At 40.1% G+C, this 10,005-nt stretch overlaps 1 pseudogene; it reads right to left on the bottom strand.

Annotated features, from left to right (window-relative positions):
- Positions 1-829: 829 nt before the first annotated feature.
- Positions 830-8,430, bottom strand: LOC109270893 (60S ribosomal protein L36a-like; annotated as a pseudogene).
- Positions 8,431-10,005: the final 1,575 nt, after the last annotated feature.

Genomic DNA, 10,005 nt, shown 5'->3' with positions numbered 1-10,005 from the left:
TTTTTATAAGATAGAATTTTTTAAAGTTTTTTTTAATCTATTTACTTATTTTGAGAGAGAAAGAAAGAGAAAGAGAGACCTAGTGTGTGAGCAAGGAGGAGCAGAGAGAGAGAGAATCCTGAGCAGGGTCTGCAACTTACAGTGCAGAGTCTGATGCAGGGCTCAAACTCATGAACAGTGAGATTGTCATCTGAGCCTAAATCAAGAGTCGGATGTTTAACTGACTGAGCCACCCAGGTGCCCCAATGACTGGTACCTTTATAAGAGGAGAGGAAACAGAAAAGGAGCCATGTGAAGAGAAGGGCAGAGACTGGAATGGTGGCACTACAAGCCATGGCCACCTGAGGACTGCCAGGAGACAGCAGCAGACTAGGAGGAAGCAAGGAAAAAATCAGCCCCTAGAGTCTTCAGAGCATGGCCCTGCTGACACATTGGTTTGGGACTTATAACCTCCAGGACCGTGAGAGAATAAATTACTGATGTTCTCAGCCACCCAGTCTGTAGTAATGTGTTATGGTGGCCCTAGGAAAGTAAGGCATTGACCAATCCCATAAACCCATCCAGATCACCAACAATATTTAATTTAGACCATACCCCAAAGCCAGGTCAGAGAAACAAGGCACTGATATCATAGTCAGGAATGGTTTCTAAGTCTAGACTAAGGTAAAAGCAAAAGTCCAGGGGTGCCTGGTGGTTCAGTCAGTTAAGCATCTAATTCTTGATTTCAGCTCAGGTCACGATTTCAGGGTTTGTGAGTTCAAGACCCACATCACGCTCTGTGCTGGCAGTGCGGGCCTGCTTGGGACTCTTTCTCTCTCTTCCTCTCTCTCTCTCTCTCTCAAAATAATTAAATAAGCATTAAAAAAAAAAGCAAAAGTCCAAGTAATCGTATGTAGAGAAAAGACAAAAGTTGGTAAGATTGCCAATTAGTACTATTATTTTGGAAGATAGTATGACTTTATCTTGTAAAGCTGAAGATGTGCACAACCTTTCACTGAGCATGGCCACTGCAGAGGAGACAGACTGTTGCACATGAAGACAAGTGCAGGAACTTCTAGAAACATCATTGTTCCTAGTAGGCACAAACTGGAAAGAATCCAAATGTCCATCAACAGCATATCGATACATGAAATGTACAGTATACTTAGAAGTGGAATGTTATTCAACAGCGGATGTTCATTGATAAACCACAGCTACCTGCAACTAACTGAATGACTTTTTTTTTTTGAGTAAAAATATCACTGTATTTATTTTCATACACATAATGTTTCTACAGTGTCAACATCTTCCTCTCAAAAGCAGAACAGAAGAATCCCAAAGCTTAGAACTGGATCACTTGATCCTTTTTCTTTTTATAACCTCCCAGTTCAAAATGCTTACATCTCTTAACGGCCGGCATCCTCTTGGGCCCGAAGGTAGGTTCAACACACTCAAGCCTCAGCACAATCTTCTTTGTGGTTTCAGCCTTCTTCAGGAAAATTGGCTCCTCCTGGCCACACTGCTTCCGATCACAGCGCCTCCTTCCCTGGGCATACAGTGAATCCTTGCCCTTCCCATACTAGGTCACTTTGTGAGGCTGATGTTTTCCTCACTTCTTACAGAAAGTCCTTTGGGTTTTAGGAACATTGATGATCTTTGCAGTAGCACTGTCAGCACAAAGAAAACGTGAAATGTGGCATCCACACTCCTCGCCTTGCCTCCCCTTGCTCATACCTAACAGGAAAGGGAGGAATAAATCTGAATGACTTTTTAAAACATAATGTTGAATCAAAAAAAAAAAAAAAAAAAAAGACAAGAGGAATGTATACATGCTATGATTCCCTTTATAGAAAATCCTGAAAAGAATTGTCAGCACTAAATTATTTATTTTGGAGATGCATAGTTGGGTAGTAAAACTATAAAGCAGACCAAGATAGCAATTACCAGAACATTTAGGATAGTGGTTAACCCTAAGAGGGAAAGCAAGTAGCTATGATTAGGAAGAAGCATTCTGGGAGGGATGGGGGGCGGGGGGGGGGGGTTGTGGCTCTTCTAATACACCAGTGACAGTACACTGGTGGCATTCTTTTTATTAAGCTGGATGGTGGTTTCATGGATGTTTATATTTTTATTTTCTATATGTTTATTCATTATAATTTCTTATATAGAGAATATTTTAAATATTTTAAAGACTTTTTTTTTTGAAAAAAGATAAAGGATAATAAAGGAAAGAAAAGAACCCATAGAAGCTTTGGAAGCATAAATTGTTCTAATTCACCTTGAAGAAATGTGTATGTTTTCATTAGGTTTTTTCACATAATCTTTCCTGCTCGGATTTCCAGCCTGTCAGCTAAAGTCTTAGTGAAGGCATTTTCTGCTGAAATCCAAGATTCTGGAAAAGAAGAAGAATATGATGAAAAAGCTCAACAAATCTTAATTGTTGCCTGGAGGTCAGGCCACGTGGAGAATGTGGTATTTAGCTTTGCCACAGACAAGCTCCCCCAAGGCTGCTGAGTGGCTGGAGACCGGTGGAGGTATAAGAGGGTGGTGAGCAAACAGACAGCACTTTGCATTTCCAAAGGGCTTTTCACATGGTCTCCTTGGAACCTCACCTTGCGAGAAGACTCTATTCCTTATATGTTCCTGGTGAGACTGTTAAACTACAGAGAAGTTAAGGTACTTGTCCAAAGTGTCAAGTTAAGGAAAAGATAGGGCCAGAACTGGAAACTACATTTTCTCCACCCGAATGCAGTGACTTTTAATGGAGTTCAGTGGTAAATGTGGTGACACCAACACACAGTAGCAGAAGACTCAGTAGCACTAAGGTGGTGTGATGGAAAAGTCTCAGACTCGGGATGTCAAGCCGTGGGCTGAGAGCCAGCAGACTCCAAGGGGCTGTGCAGAAGACAGACATGGTAAGCTAATCGGAGGACATTTGTATTTTGTAAGGCTTGAACCCACGGTGCAATCGAAACAAAATTCATATTGCTTGTGATGGTTTGTAGTGCTTAGCAAAATTCTCTGCTTTTCTTCCATGTGGTTGATATTCCATCCCCCCTAAATACTTACACCCTCCACGCCAAACCCCAGTTCTTTACAAACTCAAAGCAATGAATCACTTAGGAAAACATTTCGGATAAACAGACATAGTCAGATCTCTGTTTGGACTTCATGCCGGAGAAAGTGAGCAGACCTTGACTGTTTCATATCGCTGCCCTCGATGCCAATAAGTCGACCGTTCGCAATACTGCTTCTGGGCCCTCGTGTGGTTGCAACAGAGGATATAGGAAAAGATTGAACAAATATCATCGTTCTATCTCAGTCCTGTCCTCAAAGCTTTTGCAAACTTAAGCAAACTATTTTTCATGATACCCTCCACAAACTGTGGAAGTCTACTGAAACCATTCCTGGTACTGATACTTTGAGTTTGGAAGGTAAAAGGTAAAAGTCTGCATTCCTTAAAAGTTTTGGTAATGTAACTAAAATAAAACATAAGCCAAAATGAAACCAAAACTAAGGGCCCGGTCAGCATCAAAATGAATATATTTCTCTTGCTTTTCACAGTTGATTCTCTCATACATTGCACCTGAGAAGCAGGCCAGTGGGTTGCTAATTTTGTAGAATGGTAAAGCATCACTAAGATCATTAGAATCTGGGGGACAGAGACAAGGCAAAGATGGCCTTGTAAAGGGAAGAGCACATGGTGGCAAAGGTGTTTGCTTATCTATTGAGCTGGGTACGATGCAGGGTCTGGACAAAATGCACTCTCTACTCTAACATGGGTCTGGGCGCCTGGTGGATACGTCAGAACAGCAATTCAGATCACCTCCTCCTTCCCCCTCTGCCCTTCCCCTGAGAGTTTCCTCCATAGTACAAATGCACACAACTCTAACATCTAACGTAAACCTTTTCCACATCATCATACTTCCACCAAAAATGAAATACAAGAAGAAAATGAGTTGAAACCCTTTGGAGAATTAGGAAGCTTTACATCTAGAGTTTATCTTTTAAATTGAAATGACACGTGTATCACATAATCGACATATAAAAAGAAGGCATTTAATTCATTTTTAAGAGTCTGGTGGAGTTTAAGGAAAGGCCGTGGACAGAATGATTTTCACCTTGAGCTAGAAGCCAGCATGCCTGATGCGTATCACTCTGGTAGATAAAGGAAGTTTCATATTCCTTCTCTCAGTGTTTTGACTGCACATCTACATGTAAATGGAATTGGCATCTGATATCAAACTATCCGAGAAAATAAAGAGAAGCAAATCAACATGGATTCTTAGACCAGTCTCTGCAGAAAGAATTTAAGTATTTGCAGATTTGAAGGAAACCTTCACTTGAAATTGCTGGGAGGCTTGGAACTGATAAACCTCAGTTTCCAAACCTGAAAACTGGAGACAATAACGGTACTCTCCTCACCGGGTTGCAGTGTTGGTTTAATGAGATCATATAAAGCACTAAATAAGAAGTTGAGTACTTAGTAATTGCTTAATAAAAGCTATAACTCATGATCATGTTTATATCATGTCCTATAATATTTATTTGCATATGCAATTTCAGGTTAAAAGAGTGAATAATAAGAAAACTACAACAGACTGGAATATTGTGCTGCAATCTACAAATCAGTTTTTCTTCCATCATGCTATTTACTGCTCATAATCAAGCTTGTGGTTCTATATTTTCATGTGTCAGGTGAGGAAACTAAGGCCAATCTTTAGGAGTCCATAAGCAAACAAAATGTAGGAATGCTGCTTTGCACTTTTTTAATACATCTATTGTGCCAAAGGTAGTTTTAGACATATATAAAAATTGGTTTCAACTGTTTTTAAACTAATATCTCTTTGAACTATATTTTTATAATTTTGATCATGACAAAATGTTCTTTGATCATATTCTGACCACTCTGAGAAATGCCCTATTCAAAGAAACACCCTATTCCTTTTGTACCCCTTTCATTAAAAAATATGTATTAAAGTAAAAGTGCAGGAACATGTCATATAGCTATAGGCATCTCATGATTCCAATCTGTATTATCTCAAGGGCTTTTCCCAAGTAGGATGAAATAGAGACCCAAAGAATTTAGTGGCTTTTTCTTCTTTTTTGGTTTGCTTGTTTTCAACACAAGATTTATCCAATTAACCATGGAATAAATAGGTTAATGATAATTTATTACCGAAAAGCTGCACTGTATGTATGAATTGTTCCCTGTTTTCATGGGAACTGTGTAGTGATTAAAATGATTTAGTAGCTTATTAAATAGCAAATGACACCTGTCCTACGTAAGACAATAAGCTAGTATTTGCTATCTCTCCATCCTGCCTGCATGTTAGAATCACCTGAGCTTTCAGAACTGACTCCTATCCACACCTCACCCCAGAGATGCTGACTTAATGGGTCTGTGGTGGGGCCTGAACACTGATGATCAAAGGTTCTCAATATATTTCTAGTCTGCAGCCAAGATGGAGCATTACTGCGATATTACTATGATAGAGGAATATGAAACAAACAACGTTTAACCCCCCTCAAGGAGCTTTAGATTCTACTTAAGAAAAATATACTTTTAAAGTTCATTGACATACTTTAAAAAGGTCTTAAATGACCCACCACTGATAAATTACACATTCCTTTATCTTCCTATTCTCTTGTATCTCTCTCTCTCTCTTTCCCTCTAGTAATAAAATGGTTACAGTTCGCAGAAATAGAAAAATCACACCTTGAAATAAAAAGTATAAAAATCAAGAGCACTTAGTAATATGCTTACACATCTTAATACATATCTTAATAATATGCGTCCCAGATATCTTTAGTCATACAGAAAGGGAATTTCTTCTTGAGAAATGAAATGTGCCCTCCAAGTGTCTAATAATAATTATAGATCTTAGGGAGTGTGTTAATCGTGAAAACGACATTCAGAACTGATCGTGGGTTTTGTTAAGGCCCTGTGAATGCCTGTTTGGTGATAAAAGCAAAATCCAAGGTTTTCCCATTAGCAGATCATCACCTCTGCTTCCTGGCTCAAATACTTGGAGCTCTGTCTCCAGTCTAGTGTTGTCATTGCACCACCAAGAACCAAGTTCTCCTTGTTAATAGGCTACACTAAAAGCTGGAGAAGCCCCACTGGAGGAAGTATGATTCCAATTTGAGGATGAAAGTACAATACCCCCTGCCAGGTTTAAATTGAGAGCATATTATGCATTTTTAGTTAATTTCTCAGCCTGCAGAATAATTCGTCACATGTGTGCAGTATATGTATATATATATATATATATATATATATATATATATATGCGCTCCCTCAACTGTTTCCTTAGAGACCCTGCGCTTGATGGGATAGTTGTAATTGGGGCAAAAAGTTAATAAATGACAATCACAGTTAAATACCCAATTTATGAAAGAAAATGCATGTATTAAAATTAAAAGGGGAATAATCAAAAGCAAGAGGAGCGGATTAATACATTTTTCTTGTCTCTGACAATTTTTTGTTAACATCAAGGCCCAGAGCACCATAGGGGTGGGGAAGTGAAATGAAATGTTTCTCAAAACACATGTACAGAGAAAAAACATGATTATAGCAAGTTAGTGTGGGAGAATCCACCCTCTGCATGGGAAAACCATACCTTCCTATGGATTTTAAATCAAGTTCTTCTGGATCGATTTTTTGTAGGTGTATTAGAAACTCTGAAGGAGATTTTGCAGGCCTTCCCTTTCGTCCCTTTCAAGTGTTTTCCTTTTTAATATTAATAATTGTTGCCATCTCCTACATAATTGTGGTGTCCATGATTCAGAAAAAGTACTTAATGATCAAACTCCTATGCATTCAGTAATGTTATATATTTATCACGTTTTTATATATACATAACATTTTACATGTATGTTTTCATATGTGTGTATATATGTAATTAAGCACAATTGTATTTGCATACATTTGAAAAATAGGATACACACAGGTCACCTGAATGTGTCTCCATATTTTGTAGTCCCTGGTCATCCTTTCCTTTGTTGGCCAGAAAATTCCCCAGGTCCTCATCTTAGGTGTCTGCAGAATGTCCAGCCCCTCCCACCACGTTTCTGAAGTTTCCTGAGAAGGATGCTTTTCCTTCCGACTCTATTCTCCTTTTTCCACTTCTCACTTTGCCTTCACGGCCACTGTCCATCCATCTAAGTCCATCACCACATGCATGGACGCGCCCTCCTCTTCACTTGCTAAAATATCACCAGTACACTACATACAGCTTTCATTCAAGATCTGCGGGGTATAGAAGGGTGCAATCACACCACAGCAAAGGAAGCAGTTTAAAACTGAATAGCAAACATCTCTGTTCTGTCCTTTGTCCAGCACTCCTTAGCAGGTATTATTTCTTCTCTCTCTCTCTCAAGAACCAGCCTGAATCTATTTTGCTTGAATCTGTTCTCTTTTAACCAAGAATTTCTCCCCTTTCCACTACCTCTCCTTCAACAACCTTCCTCCCTCCTCGGGAAGGTCCTCCACCATAGCGAGCAGGATTTCCCTCTACCTGTTTTTGGCATCAGGGTAAAATGAAAATCTCTATTCCAAGACATAGAAGCTTTAATCCCTTCTTTTTACTAGTCTGGGTGTTACGGTTAATCTAAAAAGTCCCATTAAGTCTCTTTCTTCCTGCTCTCCCAGAGTAATCTGCCCAAACTTTAGTCTACTTGTAACATCCCATTTTTTCCCCTCCCTGCCACACATAGGGCTGAAAATTATTTATCAGGCCTACAGAAATGCTTGATGCACCCCTTGACATCCCCCAGGGCATGCCCCAGGCAGTGGGTCACAGCTACACCAGCTTGGAAATAGCTGATCTGTACTTTCATAAAACTATCCAGTGAGTACAACTGGCCTTTGACACAGCTCAGTTTTGGTGAAAGCATTCCTTCCTCTCTATCATGGATTTTCCTTCTTTTCCTTTACCACACTTGCTTTCTGTAGTGAAGCTAACGAAAACCTACAGAGAAAAGAGTAAAAGAAAGCTAGCAGTAAAGTGTTAACGCTCCCAGAGGCATGACATTTTAATGTGCAGCACAATCTTCAGCCGAGAGAGCTTAAAGCAAGAGTGTCTCTGACTGTGGGCTATTAATCATCCACAAGTCAGTAAAGAATCTATCTTTGGAGGACAGGACGCTTCCCCAACCTTTGGAATCATGCAATATAACATGCCTCCCTATGCTGTCTTCCTATTCATTCCCCCCTTTCCTAGACTAGCTTACCTGAATAGAAGAATTAAAATGGATGAGATCCAAGTAAAATCATTTCTTCCTCTTCCAATCCAGAGTACTGGTTTAATACTGCTTTATGCTTCTTTAATTGTCCTCCAAATGGATCACAGCACAGCCCTGACTCCCTAATAGGTGCTAAATAGGTTCTTATAAGAAGCCCCAGTGCCCAGGTCCTATAGAGCATTGGTTGATATCTGAAAGTCAGAGTTGTACATCTGTCTCCTCCTGGAAAAAAAAAAAAAAAATCTGTTAAATTATAAACTCACCAGTCAGGATGTACACTTGCATTTTGGATCAATGCCAAGTAAATATTCAGTGACCAGCATTATGTTGCAAGTTGTTAGGATTTTGAATCAGAATCAGATTCTCTGGGTCTGCAACTCAACTCTGATATGAACCAGGTGACCCAAGGCAGGTTATTTAATATGTCTGGCTTAGTTTCATCATATGTGAAGTGGGACTAATAAAGTACCTTCCCTGTGGGTTTGTTGCAGGAATGAAATGGGACAATTACTCTTTAGTGCTTAAAACAGTGTTTAGAAAAAAATCCAAATGTGACTCCTCATGGCTGTTTTCACTGAGGTATCTGAGCAATAGATACAGATATCAAAATGATTATGAAACTGATGTTTAGAAATTGCAAATAAAAGTGCAATGAATTGGCTACACAGCTGTAGAACTCCCAGCCTCTTTGAAACTATCAAATGTAAGGAGAGGAGAAAAAGGGTAACCATTTATTAAGAGGTTTCTTTGGAGATAACCATGGCTGTTTTGAGTTCTCACAATTCCTTTCAAATGATTGATGGTATGGTCTCATTATGATTTAATCTACTGTTTTTTAACTTCGAAGTGAGAAACGTCTTCAATGGGACTGCTTTGAGACCTTGATGTTGCTTGCCCTGGCCTGGAGAGCATTGTGTAACAGGACCTGACTCCCGCTCCAATGCTCATGAGAGCTGACTAGTCAGAGAAGCGCTCAGTGCTTGGGTAGCAGAGGAAGGACCTCCTGCTTCCTGGTTAGGGGCAGCTGCAGAGACTGAATTCGTGAAGGCAAAGGATGTAGCAGCATTCCCCATGGATCAGATGGTGACTACCAAAGAGAAGATCACCTGGTTACCAGTACTGACAGAGTTGCCTGGGAGGGGCGGAGGGCCCCAGCAGCTAAAGCTGGAAAGGAATGTCAAAGTGTCAGAGGTTGTTTAAGGACTCACATGTGGCCACTCCATACAGAAACGCATGTATTGGTTCAAGGTTACTGCAAGATGGCAGGCCCATCCAGCCTCCACACTGAGTTCTACACAGAATCAAAAAAGTGTTCCCAAGAGAAATGCCAGCTTTTCCACCATTTGCTAGGCATAGAGGGCTGTTCAAGGAAGATATTTCCTGGTCGTCTCTTTCCCCTCTCCTCACCACAATTCTGACCTCAAAGGATCAGACATTGGCTAGTAAGTGGTGGGTTGCATTAGTCAGGGATCTTCAGAGAAACAGAACCAATAGGATGTGTGTGTGTGGAAAGAGATAGAGATAGAGATAGATAGGGATGTCTGAATGTGTCTCCATATTTTGCAGCCCAGGGTCATAAGGATATGGCCATAGATAGGGATATCCATCCATCTATCTATCTATCTAATCATCTATTTATATATTTTAAGAAATTCTCTTACACAGTTGTGGGGCTTGGCAAGTCCACAATCTGCAGGGTTGGTGGCAGACTGCAGACCCAGAGCAGAGTTGTAGTTCAAGGAGTCGGAAGGCAGTCGGCTGATAGAAGTCCTTCTTGCT

This window comes from Panthera pardus, unplaced genomic scaffold (genome assembly GCF_024362965.1).
Source record: "Panthera pardus isolate Hobbes unplaced genomic scaffold, ASM2436296v1 HiC_scaffold_10, whole genome shotgun sequence".
NCBI lineage: Eukaryota > Metazoa > Chordata > Mammalia > Carnivora > Felidae > Panthera > Panthera pardus.
The sequence above is the reverse complement of the archived record's forward strand: the minus strand, read 5'-3'. Positions and strand labels throughout refer to the sequence as shown.